This window comes from Alligator mississippiensis, chromosome 13, assembly GCF_030867095.1.
Source record: "Alligator mississippiensis isolate rAllMis1 chromosome 13, rAllMis1, whole genome shotgun sequence".
In the NCBI taxonomy this organism is placed as follows: domain Eukaryota; kingdom Metazoa; phylum Chordata; order Crocodylia; family Alligatoridae; genus Alligator; species Alligator mississippiensis.
Window position 1 is genome coordinate 3,186,846 of NC_081836.1, and position 15,753 is coordinate 3,202,598.

Sequence of the window (15,753 nt, forward strand, 5' to 3'; positions counted from 1 at the left end):
GTCTCCCATTGCCTGGGCCATGGTCCACCCCAAGGAAGGTGAATAGCGTTGTCTGTGCGTGATCAAAGTGCAGCTGAGGATGGTGGGACTTGTGGGTCCTCCTCCTGGCCCTGCCGCTGCCTCGCTGTCTGACGCTGAGGAAGTCCCACTCTCCCATGGATTTGCACTGGGTTAGTTAAAGATGGGATTTCATAACCAGAGCAGCTTTGGATGTGGCCTCTTCTATGAAAGGCATGAAAAGAGCTGTCTCGTTAAAGCCACCCTGGCGTTCTCACCAGCTGGCATTTCCACAGCACCCATCAGCTCCTGATACTTCGCTGGAAGGGGCTGGAAAATGCACTTAACCAGTGCAACAGGCTCAGGGACACTTAATGCTTATGCCCTGGCTACTTGATTCAAGACGGAGTTACATAAAGCTCCATAAAGAAACATATGCATTGGCAAATTACGGCAATGGATCATTAATAAATAATCATGACTATCATTAGCATGGCTCTATGCTTTAACTCTTCATCAGCCATATCCCAGGTCAGCTTTCCTGGTACTTTGCCTGTTCTGCCCCCCTGCACTACCTCCACCCTGGTGCTGCCCGGGATGCTGCACTGCCTCTCGAGGGCCCTGGTGAGGACGCTGGTTCTTTTGGGATAAGCTCAAAGTATCCCCAGCATTGCCTTTTCAACGTGACCCAAACCTTCAGCCCACCTCGACTCACAGTCACAGAGTTTTTGCCTTGGTCCCAGACTGGTTGTTCCATCCCAAAAACCAGAGCTGGGCCCAAAACCCAAACCTTCAGACTCCAAAACTTGGCAGCTGGGGCCTAGCTCTGCCTATCAGCAGGAGCATGGGGTGTGACTTTCCAGGGGAGCTGTGCACCCCTGTGACCCTGAACACCCATAGGAGTTAAGAGTCATAGAAAACGAAGGTGGGAAGGGACCTCAGGAGGTCACATCTAGTCCAACCCGCTGCTCCAAGCAGGACCAGCCCCAAATACATCATCCCAGCCAAAGAGCTGGGCACTTAACTCCCATCTCACCCGTTGCCTGGGGCTGAGGACCAGGGCAGGGATGTGATCCACCTCCGCTATGCACATCCTGCTACTGACATCAGAAAGGCTGTTGGTGAAGCAGCATCGCAGCTGGGGGCTTTGCCCATCTCCACGTTGGCTTCCCAGGACATGCTGCTGGTTGGAGTTTCCTAGGTAAAAACAGTGGTGGCCGTGGACCACCCCCTGGGGTCAGCAGCTGCACGTCCTGCCGGGGGTCGCCACCTCAGACCTCAACCACTGCAGCTAAAGGAGCAACTCCGTTCGCTCGTGGCTATTATCCTCTAGTGGACCAACCCCTCGGAGGGGCGCGTGACCCATGGCATGCTGCACTGAAAGAGGGGTGATGGACAAGGAGCTCGTTAGTCCTCGAGCCACATGGTGGGGAGGGAAGACAGTAATGAGCGGGGGGGTTGTGTCCTTCGGCATGAGCCTGCTAGGGGCTGCGCCCAGGAGGAAAAGGAGAGGCCACGGTGGAGGTCTGGGTGGACTTCCAGCCATGTCCGAGGCCTCGCGAAGCCAGGAAGCTCCAGCTCAGTCTCTGGGTACGAACCTATTAGGGTCCAAATGCATTGCCTCTGCCCCTCCATCCTGGCCTGCACCCTCCAGCCTGCCTGCTAGCCCGGAGATGGCCCGTCACAGTGCTGCTCTGTGCAGGGGCTCAGGGCGAAGCAGCGACTCTGGTTGCAGCGAGCGTGTTGGCAGTGCCACCCCCTGCCCCAGGGAGCTTCCCGAGCGGCGCGGCTCTGCACCTCTGTAGCTCTTGATGCCTCTGCAGCCCGATGACCTCCAGCCGAAGCCTGCACCCTGCACATCTCTCTTTCCCACATCACAGCCTGCAGCCCCTCCAAGCGAGGACCTGTCTTTGCAGAGGTCCAGGGCGGCTGGCTGTCTGCACCACACCCTGTCCTGATAAGATGATCTGAGCCCCTGGCAATTCGATGCACAAATGCTTCTTAGGGACTGTGGATCTGGATCTGCCCCCTTGGCTTAGTCTCTAGTGGGGGATGTTGATGCCCAGACTGAAGGACCCTTGTCCTTCCCAGGGGGGCAACCCCCACCCCCCTGCCCATGTTCCAGCCCTGCCGAAGGCGGCTGAAGCGCTGCAACCCATGTGCTCCTAGGCTGAGGATTCCTCTCATGCTTAGCAATTAACTTGTCACCGTGCCTCGGCGAGTCGTGAATCACCGAAACGAGCTGGCTGGAAAAAAGGAGTGGGGACAGCGAGGGAGCTGGTTGGGGCGGGGTGGCAGGGAGTGCATCAAGGAGCTGGGTTTGTAGTCCCCGGGGGTCAAGGGCAGCGTCCCTTCCAGCCATCATAGCAGATCTGCTAGAGCAGTGACCTTTTGAGAAGGGACCTCAGGCTGCGATGGTGACAGGCACCTCAATCCAGTCATCCTGACCCATTTGGCTGGATTCCTTGTTTTTAAGGTACCTCCTGGGTGTGTGTGTGTGTGTGTTTCTGGTCCACCTCTATTTGAGGAAGGGATTAAAACTTGCTATTGTCCCCACCGGTTAGGGCAGAGGACACGCACACTCAACCAGCATGAGGAAGGAGATGGCATGCTCAGAGGTTTTGTTTCAATTGTTTGATTGCAACCTGGTATTTGAGGGCTGAGTTTCGTGTAGCTGGCATGGATGTATCAGTCGGTTTTATTGTGGATTTATCCTGTCCTCTTTTTAGCAAGTCGGCCTGAGCTGGCATGCAGGCAACAATTCGGCACAAACGCGCCCGAAGCTGCTTTAGCTAAAACGACGGCTTTCGCTGCATTGGCTTTAGGCCCCTTGGGCTGAGAAATCAGCATTTCTGTACATCCAGGCCACGACATCAAGTGTCGCTTGCAGCTTGAGTGATGTGCGTGGGCAGAAGGTTGTTGCAGATCAGCCCCCGGGGCGGCAAGGGCAGGTCGCCGTTGTATGTGTGAGCTGGGGTCTTTGGACCTGAGCTGGGTGACGCTTCCGGAGTTTGGGATGAAACCGTTGACGGACGTTTGGGTTTTTTGAGGCCAAACATCCGTAGCTTTCAACCAGAGCGGCCCCGAGTTTCGGTGCTGGGATGATGACATTCGGCAGTGTCAACACTCCTAGACATTTCGCCCCGGCAGGGGTGCGGACAGAAAGAAAGGGCTCTGTCTCCTTGCTGCCTCTCCAGCAGCGCTAAGCAAACACCCAGCCCCCAGAGCTGAGCCGAGCCGAGCCACTACAAACAGCTTAGGAATAAGTGTGAGCCATTGACCTTTTCTGAGCGATTTTACATCTGGAGGAAGGGCTGGGCTGGAGTCCCAGCCCTGCATGGCCCTGGGGACCAGGGTGGTCCGTCCAGGCAATGACAGGAGAAGCTCGTTGCACATGGACCTCAGGGCTGCCCTGTTGGAAACACTGCAAGGAGTCGGAGGGGATTTCAGCTTCCATTCGGTTCTTGGCTTCCCCAAGACTGACCCTGCTATCCGCGGAGACTAGCAGTGGTGGGAACAGGGGGCTGTGATGTGGCCACCAAGCCCGGTGGGAACTAGACTGAGATCCACCAAGCTCGTATCACGTAGGAAGCGCTGAAGGTCTCATTGGAAAGCAACCCGCCTGGCTACCAAGTCTTGCCCCAAACATTTCGGGGTCGTTCCAGCTCCGCTTTGAAAGCAAAACAGCATTTTGGCCAGGATCAAAAGCAGCAGGGGAAGCAACATGACATCCTGGGGATCCCAGACCCCATGCTGATATCACCCTTTTGGATGATAACCGTGCCTCAGTTTCCCCACCTGCGTGATAAGGGGTTGTGGGCAATGTTGGGGCCTTACATTGCCTGGAGCTCCCCTGAACTGGAGAGGGGACCGGACCAGCAGCAAGGGGCTAACAGCCTTGGCCTGGGTCCCTGCAGCCTGCTTCTCCTTGGTGCAGGGGGAAAGACACACTCCTTTTCCCCCCTGCCCAGCCCATTGCTATAGAAGCAACTGTCACCACCAACCATGCAACAAGCAGAGCAGCAAGGAAGCAGCTGCGCTGCCCCGGGGCTGGCGAGCGAGGCCCCGATTCGGCGGAGTCACTGGCAGGTGCTGGGGTCCAAGCGGCATGGCCATCTCGGCCAGGGAGCCCCTCTCCTCCATGAGGAAAGGGCCAGCCTGGACCCAGACCTCAGCCCCCAGTGCCGGGTGTGGGCTCAGGGCTAGTCCTCGAGGGCAGACCCCGGAGCAGTTCCTCGTGCCGCAAAGGAAGTTGCGTCTCCCGGGGTGGGCCTGGCTCACGGGGTTCCTGGAAAAGCGGAGAGCCCTGGCAGCGCGGGTGGATCCCATGGCAGGTGCCCCGAGGCCCGTGAATCACCTGGGAGCTCACCCGCGTCTCCTGTTTGTTTGTTTGCTCCCCAGAGCAGAACTGGTTCCCGGCGCCCATTCCTCAGAGTTCATCCCCTGGCAGCGGGGCACGGACCTGGCTCATGGCTTTGTCGAGAAGGCTTCCCGCTGGGCTGCCTTATTGCCAGGGTGCCCGGGGCTGGCACCCACCAGCCTTCTTCCAAGCTGCCGCTCCCTTGAGATCCCCATCGCCGCCTCCTGCGGATCCTGCCATGCTCCGACTCCACGGGTGTGTTTGTAGCCGGGACCGTGTCTCCCTTACTGGCTCCCCATGGGGCACTATAACAACCTACCACTGCTGCAGACCCTTTAGCTCAAGAAGGGCACATGGGGGTCCAGTGTCCAACAACCGTGGCTGAGTGCGGTGCCCTCCCTGGGGACTGGCAGCGATTTATGTCCTGCCACCCACACCTCCCTCCTGTCAATGCCGGGGCTGGGGGTGGCTCGTGCCAGTACGCAGCATGTTGTGATGGGGGAGAGGGTTTGAGTACCCCAGGAGAGGAGGAGGATGCTTCTGTTGTGGACCCGGGCTGGGGACGGGGTTGGGGCATCCTGCAGGCATCTGTGAGTTATAGACTCCTAAGGGACCCAGGGGTGCTGTGGGATGCTTGGATTCATAGATGTTAGGGTCGGAAGGGACCTCGATAGATCATTGAGTCCGACCCCCTGCATAGGCAGGAAAGTGTGCTGGGTTCAGATGAGTAGCAACATGAGCCCAGGGACCCCTTTTCATGCTCCAGGGAGGTCTCAGCTCTGGGCAGAGGCTTGCTGCCTTTCTGCTGCTCCCCATCTGTGGCCTGCATGGCGTCTCCGCCTGCCAGCGGGGCAGAGGCCAGGAACCGCCCGAGGAGCTCATGTCCCCTGCAGCCTTCACCTGGGGAGTCCAGCCCCGGCGGGAGCGGGAGCCAGGGCTAGCAGAAGGAATTTGCTAAAACGCCATCCCCAGCCTGCAAGCCCCAGCCTTCGCCGTGTGCTTCCTGGTTCGTTAGTGAAGAGCTGCAGGTTTCTCATGCTGGTTCATTAACGTGCTGACTATGATCGGGAGTTTGCACGCCTGCTGGGGTAGCTTCGGAGATCAGGCCCAGCTCCACCTGACACCAGCTGGGCTTTGTTAGGAGTCTCCTGCCAGCAAGCCACCGGGAAGCCGCTGCAGCATCCCTCCCCGTCCTGCCCACGGCTTCGTGGGCTCCATCAGAGCAGGGCACAGAGGGTGGCACCGGCTGCTCCCGGGGTGCATGGACCAGTGGGACTGCAGACCAGCGTGGGAGGGAGGGCGACCAGAGCCTGGCTTTTTGCAGGGACTCTGCAGGCATCTCCTTTGCCTGACGGGATTTGGCTGTCGGCTGGCAGGAGTGGTAACCCCTGGGAAAGCCGTGGGTGACTCGGTGACCGGGCAGTGGCAGGGTGGTCCCAGGGGCCAGGCCATCGCCGGGCTAATTGCACGTTGCTCAGGGAGGCTATGGCCGGCATGAATCATGGGCCCCTTTTGATCTGGCCGCTGCGGGGGTGGCCTCTCTTCCCACAAGAATGTAGCATGTGAGGCGGTGGGGGACACGTGGACCCCTCTGTTCCCTGCGGCCACGTCACGCCCTGGGTCAGCGGGATTGAACCGGTGGCCCCATGGAGCAGCACTGCCCTGTCTGCCCTGGGCCGGCGGCGAGGAAAATAGCATCGTGGTTTGCAGCCGACCCGGCTGGCGCGGTGCTCACGTGGAGATCTGCGCCCAGCAGCCTCCATCAAGAGGCCCTTACAAACAAGCTGTGTCGGTGCGGGCCGCGATCCCAGATCTTCCCCTCGCCCCCGCCAGCTGACGGCGGCCCGCCCTTATGGCTGACCTGAGCCTTTCCGACTCCACGTGACAGGCCGAAATAATTCCCCGTGACCAGCTCCAGTTACCATCTGGGCTGAGATTCAGCGAAGCACCGGGAGCACCTGTTTGTTGCCCTGAATTTTCCATCTCTTAACTGCCATTTGCAGGGCCTGATTTTTCACCCTTTTTGGGGGTGGGGGCAGTGGAAAGGAAGGAAAAAAAAAAAACATTAGTTCCAGCTGTGCTCAAGAATTAACCTTTCTCCTGCCTGCACGGTGCAAATGGGTGTAAACGACCCTGGACCCCGACGCACGTCGTAAACAGGCGCGAGCGCTGGGACTGACTGTCAGCTGCCACTTGGGGAAACTGAGGCATGGGGTGGGAAGCAAATGGCCCAAAGTATCTTGCTGATTTATTAGGCGGAGATCTAATGAGTCTTGATGCCCAGCTCTTTGCTGTAACCATTACCTGATGCTCAACTGTGTGTCATAACTTCTGTACTGTGCATAGCAAAGGAGGATTCTCCTGGTGGTGGTCTCTGCGGGGGCGGGTGTTTGGGGCAGAGGAGGGCCTGGATATCTCTTTACTGGGACTGGGAAACTCCGTACGGCCAGCGCAGGCGGCATGGGATGAACAAATCTGCAAAGGGGAGAGGAACAGCAGAAGAAACCCTTGCTCAGACCCGGGTTGTTCTCCCTGTCAGCATCGGCGTGGGCACGGTGGGGACGTGGCATTGGCACGGATGGGACCCAGGGGGCCTGAGCGCGAATTGCCAGCGCAGCACATACCAATGGGACAAGGTAGCCACGGCCCGCGTGGAAAAGCCATTATTCTCTCTGGAGGACCCCGCCTCGTCCCCCCGGCTTCGTCCCAGATGTTCCTCTCGCCTTTCACGAGGCTCTGCTGGCTGATGAAAGGCCTCTGCGGAGCGGGGAGGGGGCGTGGGCTCTGCCATCGTGCCCAGCAGCTGTCAGGGCTGGGGATTTACAGCTCGGGAAACCTCTCCCAGCAGCCGCCCTCCGCGCCAGGCTGCCTCGCGCAGGCCTTCTTGCGGGAGAGAAGCCGGGTTTAATCACCGTCTGGCCCGGGTCCCTCTTGGGTGGGTCTCCTTCGTGGCCCCCTGGCTCCATTCCCTGCCGGGAAAGCTGCCTGGCGGATTCCTCCACCCCGGGGAGCCGGGGAACGGTTTCTCAGCTCTGCGGGGCTCCTGTTTGCAGAGGCAAAGATGAGGCTTAAACCTTCTCCCCTCCTCTCCCGTCCCTGTGCCGAGCCCACGGTGAGGGCAGGAAAATCCAAATTGCAATGGAAACCAGAGGAGCAGAAGGCAGCCGCTCCCCATGCACGAGCAGCCCCAGCCCCGCTTTATTTGAAGACAGTCTGACCCCGCTTGTTTCGCCATGCCCCCGTTGAGCTGCTGGATCCGTCCCTCACTGCCACCCAGACGACCCGGCCGTGATCAGGGCTCCTTGTGTTTGGTGCTGCACGGAGAGAGTCCCTTCCCAGACAGATCGCACAGCCAAAGCGGGCGAAGGAAGGCAGGGAGGAGGTTTCAGGGAAGATCAGTGGCTGAACCAGGAGCAGAACCAAGTTCTCCTCGCTCCCAGGCTGCTTCTTATTCACTAAACCAAGCTACCTTTGCCTCCCCCAACAATGCAAAATGCTCCAGCGGATGGTGGTCTTGCTGGTACGGTACGGCTAGTTCTTGTATGCAGGGGTGATAGCACCCAAGGGGTCCACATGGATGCCAAATTCCTTCCACATCATAGGATGCTCTTGGTGCTTCTAGTCTTGCTCCCTGCATTTGTGTATGAGGGGCTGAAGTGGATTCAGGGGCCTGGGCTGGGTGGGTATTCATGTCAGGCCCCCCTGATATAGCGTGTGCTGCCGTTGGGGAAAGGAAGCCAGAAAGGCTCAGCAACCGGCCCAGGGTGGAGCAGGGAACTGAACCTATACCTTATTCCCAGGCAAGCGCGGTGACCATGGGCTGTCTGTCCTCTTGAGGGGAAGAGAGAGATACAAAGTGTGGATCCAGCCCCCTTTAGACAGAGCGTAGGAGGCTGGAGGCCACCGCAGCTCCAAGGAAGACCCAGGTGCCTCGACTCCTCCATGCCAATAAAACCTCACGAGTCACACGTGAATCATGAGTTTGGCTTAATCGCAAACTTTTAAAACAATAGCAAGGTGGCTTCTTTTTCCTTGTCTCCTGGCTTTGGAGCCTTTGCCATGCACCTGGGCCATGCTTTCATGGGCTTCTGCTGGCTCGCATCAGTCCCTCCAGTTTTGCTTTCGAGGCAATAACAGGAGTCCAGGACCTGAGACTTTATGAACACACCCATTGCACTTCACTGGCCATCCCAGGGATCCCATGCAACGTGCTTTGGTAGGGCCTGCAGAACTTGGGAGATTTGTCTGAGGCTTGTGGCCACTGACTGACCTTGTCGTTGCTGCTGGCTAACTCTGCTCCTAAGTCCCCTCCCGCGGAGTCTCCCTAAACCCTGGCCTGGAGACACCTGCTCTCAGCCTCACACATCTGTTAGCAGCTGACAGATGAGGATTTGGAGGTAGCGGGGTCTCGCTTGACTATGCGATGTGACCATTGCTAAGTCGACCCCCCACTAAAAAGATTTCTTTGTGCCTCGGTTTCCCCATCTGTAGAGTAATGGGGAGGTGGGGGGCGCGGGAGTAATCCTGTTGGCGTAACAAGCTAGCCCTGTCTTCGGAGCATCTTGACCTCCCTGGCAGAGGGGCGTGAGGGCTTAACGAATTCCCACTCCTACCGCTCCTTGCGAGGCCTGGATTTATGGCACGGCACAATGTCAAAATGGCTCAGCGGCACTATTTATGACCCTGCCAGGAAACACAACCCGTTTTTCATTCCTTACTGGCCTTCCTCACGCTACAGGCCCTGTAAAATCCGTGGCTCGTTGAGCGCCAAATCTATTGGACTGCAAATAAGATGGAGTCAGAAGTATACAGCACTCCTGGGTTTTACGCCCCTTAGGGCCAGGGGAGTGACACGGTCGTGCAAGCTCCTTTGGTGGCTGGGCCGGTGGGGGAGCCAAGGAAGGGCTCGGCGCCTGTTTTAACCAGCAGGTGCTTGTCGCCATAGCCCAGTTGCCTGAGCGGGGTTCAGCAGTGATCATTCAGAAGTGGGGGCCTACACAGAGCCTTGTCTACACTAGAGCCACCCTTGGGGCATCCTCCTTCCCACCGTGAGGCCGGTTTAGGCTGCAGCAGGGCAGGCCTGGGGGGTTTCTCTGCGCTGGCGCCGATTGCTGCTGCCCTTGCACACCCTCCCTGGAGGCTCCCGCAGGAGGGGCGCTGGCAGAGACCTGCTGGTGCCGTGCCAGGACCCAGCCCTGCTGCGGCAACGCGGAGCCTCGGCAGCCCTGGGGCATGTGGAGCCCACCCCGTGGCAGCCGCCGCTCCGGAGCGTGTCCCCGGCTCACCGCAGAGGGGTGGAGACGTCTCAACTGGAGCGGAGCCGCACACCTCGCAGGATCGGGGCCGCTGTAGGAGCAGCTCTGGCATTGCTGAGGGTCTCTCGCCCCGTTCAGAGGCATCCCCAGGGACGTGACCCTTCTGGCCTGTGGAAACAGGCCTCGGGGAAGCAGCCCAGGGGCTTTGCCTGGAGACAAACCCATCCCTCGGCTGCTCCCAGCCCTTCCACTATCTCTCCCGCTGGTTCCCTTTCTCTGTATATCTGCCCATCCATTCACCCCTTCACTCCTCTCTATCGCTGGGTTGTTTTATCTCTCCATTTACCCCCCTCTCCATAAACAAGCCCTTATCCCTCCGTGCCCCTCGGCCCGCTGTTTATCTCCCTGTCCACCACCTTCATCCTTTCACTTCTCTTATAATCTCATCCCCTCCACCGGACCCCTTCGCACCTCCCGCAGAAGGGCCACCCACCGGGGAGCAGAGCCCCGGGGAGAGGAGGTGGAGATAGCAGGTGGGCAGAAGCCCCCGGGGCTGGCTGGCAACGTGGGAAAGTGGGCGACGCGGAGGCAGAGAGCAAAGCTCCTTCCCCCCCAGCATCGTGGACGATAGCCAGGCCAGGTAGCCCCTTTGGAGTCGCGTGGCAGAGAGTGGACCAGTGCCTGACTGACAATACTAAAGGCCCAGCAGGTGCTACAGGCAGAGCCTGGGCAGCCAGGGGCTCCCAGAAGCCAAATTTGCACACGTTCTGGCCCTTCCTATGACATCGAGTACGTGCATCCCCGCTCCGTGCCTCGGTTTCCTCATCTGTTTGCAACGACATGTCAATTGGCATCTGCCCTGGGCTCTGCCGTGTCGCGCCGTGCCGCCCCTGAGCCATGCACGGGGACCTGGCGTTGGGCTGCCCCGTTCCACGCCCTCCCGCCTGCTGCGGGTCCCCAGCCCGGTGCCCGTGGCCAGGCGGTCCCTCCTGCCATTGTGCTGATTGTGCAAAGCCTCCCCTGCAGGAAACCGCCGCACTCAGCACTTTGGCCTGGAACAATGCGAACCGGGAGGAAAAACAAGTTTGGGCTACGTGAGCTGAGAGGCCACGTGACCCGGGCCAGCTTCTCGCTGCTTCCAGCCTCCCTGCGCTGTGCTGGGGGATCGCCTCCATCCCCTCTCCCAGAGCCCGGGGGTCCCCACGCTGCATCAGGGCAGAGCATCCACCCCCGGGAGCTCAGAGGGCACAGATCCCCGGAGCTGGGGGCTCCACCACCGTCTGCTCTGGGGTCATGCCTTCCCATTCAGACTACCGGGCTGATCAGACAGCGGGCTGGCACCAGCTGCTTGTATTCAGAGCAACCCCATTGACCTCAGGAGGAAAGTCGGCCTCCCAGGCAGTGCCCAGCAAAGGAAGGGAGGAAATGCCCTGCACTGCACCATGCTGAGATATCCCTCTGGCCCCTTGCTCTTGGGCTGTGGGATCCATTCACTCTTCCCTATATCTTCATGCCTCCCTTTCTCCCCCTCTCGAAGACTGAGCCCCCCATGGGGGGCAGTGGCCTGCAGCCAGCCTGGGTGGGACTAGTACCTTCCCCAGGTGTTACCATGCCTATGCCAAAGGCCCCATCCATGATCCCAGCCCCACAGAGCTCAGCATTGCACAAATGTGTAGTGGGAGGCTGTCCCTGCCCCTGCCCCAAGGAGCTTCTACTGGGAAGGGAAACTGAGGCACAGAGACGCGAGTAGCCAGCCCACAAGAAAGCAGAGGCACCATCAAAGCTAGAACCGAGGTCTCCCGAGTCCTGGGCCAGCGCCAACTGCTCGAGACCACCCTGCCTTGGCACGGGTAACCTTCACACCACTCAGCACGACCTGATTAGCAGCAGCATTTAAATAGCACGCCCTGACATTTCCATCGTCTCTTCCACCCAAATACCCCCAAACCCGGGCCGCCTCTCCTACAATTACCTAAACACTGTGTTTTTATTTCCATCATTATCCAGTACCCCAATTACTGCAATTAAAGCTGTAAAATTGTTTTGCAACACGCTGCTTGAAAGACACTATCACTCACCCCAGCCTCCCACTGGAGTCAGTCCAGTGACTTCCCCCCACCTTGCTCCTGATTGACCCCGGCCAGGTGAGATCAGGCCCGAGAGCACCGGTGTTAGTTATAACAAGGTGTCACTCCTTTGCCCTGCCGCGGGAAGGCGGCTGCCTCTGGGGTGGAGGGCAGCAGCCTACAAAGCAGCACCCAGCGCTGCTAGACAACAGGCTGGGATGGGAAAGGGATAGGATCCAGTTCTAACCCCGCGGCATTTCGGGTGGGTGGAATATAGTGGAATCCAGCCAACAGATTGCATCTTGCTGCCAAGCGGTGTTGGCAGAGGGATCGTGTGAGATCTGAGTGGCAGCAGTGCTTGCAGGCTCCTTCGAACACAGGGTCACGGCCCAGCTTTTCCCACCTTGAAGGAGTCAGGCCCCGTCTGCACCTCGCCCTGCTGGGTCGAGATAGCAATCCCACAGCCTTCCCGCTGGGAGGCCCAGAAGCTCCCATCATAAATCCTGAGCCGTGCCCCGAGGACACCTCCCGCCGCCGGTGTAAATCAGGGGATACAACATCTGCCACGTTCATAAAACAAAGCACAGGGACATCTGGCTGGCTTTGCACGCCGGCTCATATGCACGGGGGCCAAGCTGAACACCCAGAGCCACGGCAGCACCGGACCGGAGGCTGGCGTGGGGGAGCTGTGGGCAGTTCTGCTGCAGGACGCCTCATTGCACCCGTCAAAGCTGCATCGTGGACACGAGTCGGTCTCTCGCTGCTATAGGATTGCATGCAGATGTGATGCAAGCCAGCAAAACCCGGCTTCTGTCGCCTGGCGGCGGTCCCCTTCCCACGGCAAGCCGGGCCCTCAGCTGATGTGCGCCTCCTGGCCGGGGGCCAGCACTGACACATTCCAGTGAACCAGGGCTGTTGGCAGCTGCTGGGCCTGGGATCCCACCCTCCCTGCCCTGGGAACGTGGGGCCCTGGCCCGACCTCCACACGGGCTGCAGCAAGCCCCGAGGGAGGACACAGACTAAGTGCAAGGTGTTTCGCCAAGGGCCGTGCAAGCGCATGACACTTTTGCCACTGCCTTGCACGGACCTGGCAACATCCATCTCTTTCCGGTGCGAAATGAAGACCCGCACTCATCTTTCTGCTCGCACCGTGTGAGGTATTTCCCCATGCAGCCGTCGGATGGGGGACAGATGTAGCTGCGAAGCATAGCCTGGATATGAACCCCTGAGCTAGGGGCTGGACGGCGGCGTTGCATCGCTGGCATGCATCCAAGCAGAAGTGATTTCAGCTGCCCCGTGCCAGGGCCCTTCTTCCTGTCCTGCGTTTGCACAGCTCCTGGCACACGGGTTCCTGGTGCAGCACTGGGGCTCCTCGGTGCTACTGCAATGCAGATTGTGTTATTCATCCTGGGGCTTGGGGCTCATCCAACTTCCTCCCTCTGTTCCCATATTGGTAAATAATGGCCTCCGCCCAGGCGTTCAGCCAGGCCACACCTGCCCTCAGCACCTGAGCCGTGCAGTTGTAAAGCCCACATGCTTCCTCAGTCCTGTGCCTTTGTATTTCTCCGTAGGCCCCGAGTTCAGCCTCCGTTTTGTTCCCCGAGCTGCCGCAGCATGTTCCAGGAGAGGCCGCCCCACCGCGCTCTCTCCTGAAAGATGTGAGCTTTGCTCTTCCTGGTGCATCCTCAGCTAAAGTAAGAGCCCTCTCCGCCTGTGCATGCATGCTGCGTATGCCGGGGTCCCTCCCAGCCCCAGGGCCGCTGGAAAGTCCTACCGCAGCAGGAGGGCGAGGAAGCGATCCCAGCCCTGCCATGCTGCACGGCCCATGTTGGTTGGAACGACTGCTTTAATTGCGGGACAGCAGCAGTAAATGAGTCCCAGGGCTGGCCTGCTGGCTGAAGGACACCCCCCTTCTTGGTCTAGGGTCCCCGTCAGTCCATCAGGAGGTCCTGTGTGGAGTTTGGCGAGTCTCAGCTCAGCTCTTGATGGGTGAGACCAACAAGACCGAATGGTCAAGCACAGTTGGCAATAGCCCAGCACTGAGCTGGCCTCGAAGGCTTTCCACACTTCTGTCCCTCCAGTGGGACGGTTTCTGGGAGGCCGTAGGGCACTGCGATGAAAGCTCGGGATGTGGGGTTGGGAGAGTTGCCTGGGACTCGGATGGGCTGCATGTCTTCCCCAGCCCTGCTCCTTGCCTCGGTCTCTCCGTTTCTACAACAGGGACGTGCAGGTGCGAGGACCCGTGCTTATGAGATGTGTTGGAAGGTGGTCTCAAAGGGCTGGGTCCTGCCAGCTGGATGATGCTGGGGGAGGACCAGGAGTCCAGGACTATAGACACCCTCGTTTTAATCTGCAAGGTGTTGACAGCACGCCCGGCTCCATACAACACCCCGGACACAGATGGGCCCCTTTGCAGAGCTCATGACCGACACGACGGTCATTGCCTGCCCGTGCAGCGCCTAGCACGATGGCATCCGGAGGGCGTGAATTCAAGACCAATCTAGAGCAACAGTCCTGGGACCATTGGTGCGGAGGCTCCCCAGAGTTACAGAAAAGCTCATCTCTGGGTCACGGGGCTGCATGGGGACAGCTTGGGTTGTCTCATGCTCCCATAACTGCCCGGAGGCGGCTCTGTCACCAAGAGGCCAGGCCCCGGGACAAGCCCATTTCCCCAAGGCGTGCTGAGATTTTCAGGTGAGCTCATGGCTTGACTCATCCAGCAGCCGCTCCTAGGCCCAGGAGATTTGGTAAAGCTCTTCCCCTTGGCAGAGGCTGAGCATGCCAGAGGCCTGCGGTGGGCACTGGGTACTCTACGGGGTGCCCAGTGCTAACGGGCTGGTGTCCACCCTGGCATCAAGCAGGTAGGATGTCCCTGATGGCTGGAAGCAGCCTGACATCATGTGTCACAAGAGCCAGGATGCCAAGGTCCCTTCTCTGGAGTAATTTATGCCCCATCTCCCCAGGGCCTCATGCCTCGGTGTCCCCATCTGAATCAGGATGCTTCCCAGGCGTGGCCGTGAGGCTCGGCCGGTCGCCGCACGCAGCGTGCTTCGAGGTCCATGGCTAAGCGGTGCTTGCTGCTGCAATGACGGGCCTCTGAGCATTGACGGGGGATGCTGCCGGATGGAAAGCAAAGGTCAGGTAACGTTTTGGTGAGACGTGGGCTGTGTTACCTTAAGCCCCGTGTGGGCCCATGCCTGGCTATTCCAGCTCTCTGACACGGGTATGCGTCTGGCACCGGCTTTTGCACGCCTGCGCACACTGCGGCAGCGCGACCCATTCTTCTCCTGGCATCTGGGTGGGGAAGGAGCCGCGCCTTGGCTTAGCAGGGGCGGTGGCACCACGCTTTCCTTCTTGGCCTGATCTGCTCCTTTGTGCGATGTGTGGAAAGCTTGAGAGGGGAGAGCGAGCTGCTGGCAGTGGCCCAGGATAGCACCCCAAGCTGTGCCCCATATACCCGACGGGGGAACAAGGCCGGTGCATCCGGCCCTGGTGTGGATAGGGGGCAATTGAAATGCAGGGGGCTTGGCCCAGGTGGGAATGCAGCTGGGAGAGGGAGGGGAGAGGGCTCCAGCTGGTCTCAGACAGAGAAGGGGGAATGGTGCATCTACACATGCTCTTTAAAACGCGTTAGCCTATTTTAATGCACGTTAAGGTGTCACTAAAAACCATGCTATCTAGTTAATGCACATTAAAATAGATACATGTGCATTGTCACTTAAAACCATGCTCTTTAGTTAATGTGCATTAAGACAGGCGAATGCACATTTTCCTAGTACCTCACAATGAAGGTGCTAGATTTAATGTGCATTAACTACAGCACGTTAATGCATGTGTAGATGCACCCTTTATGCCCATAAGGGCCTCCAGAACTGGAGAGCTCCTGCATCCATAGCCCTGCGAGCTCTCCAGTGTGCCATAGTCTCCTAGGCAGCCCTAACCTTTTGCACCCCATTTCAAAGGCCTCCCTTTATGGCAAGCCACCCCCAGCACCCCGCTTCTGTCAGTAGAGGCGGTGCCTGCTACATGCTGTAATTATTTCTGACACATGCCTCAGGCATGGGGCAGGCACAGC

The 15,753-nt window shown here is 59.0% G+C and overlaps 1 protein-coding gene across 2 annotated transcripts in view; it reads right to left on the reverse strand.

The window, feature by feature from the left end:
• The window catches only part of FAM131C (family with sequence similarity 131 member C), a 41,868-nt gene that overhangs the window by 20,325 nt on the left and 5,790 nt on the right, over positions 1–15,753 (reverse strand). The gene's annotated exons all lie outside the window — the stretch shown is intronic.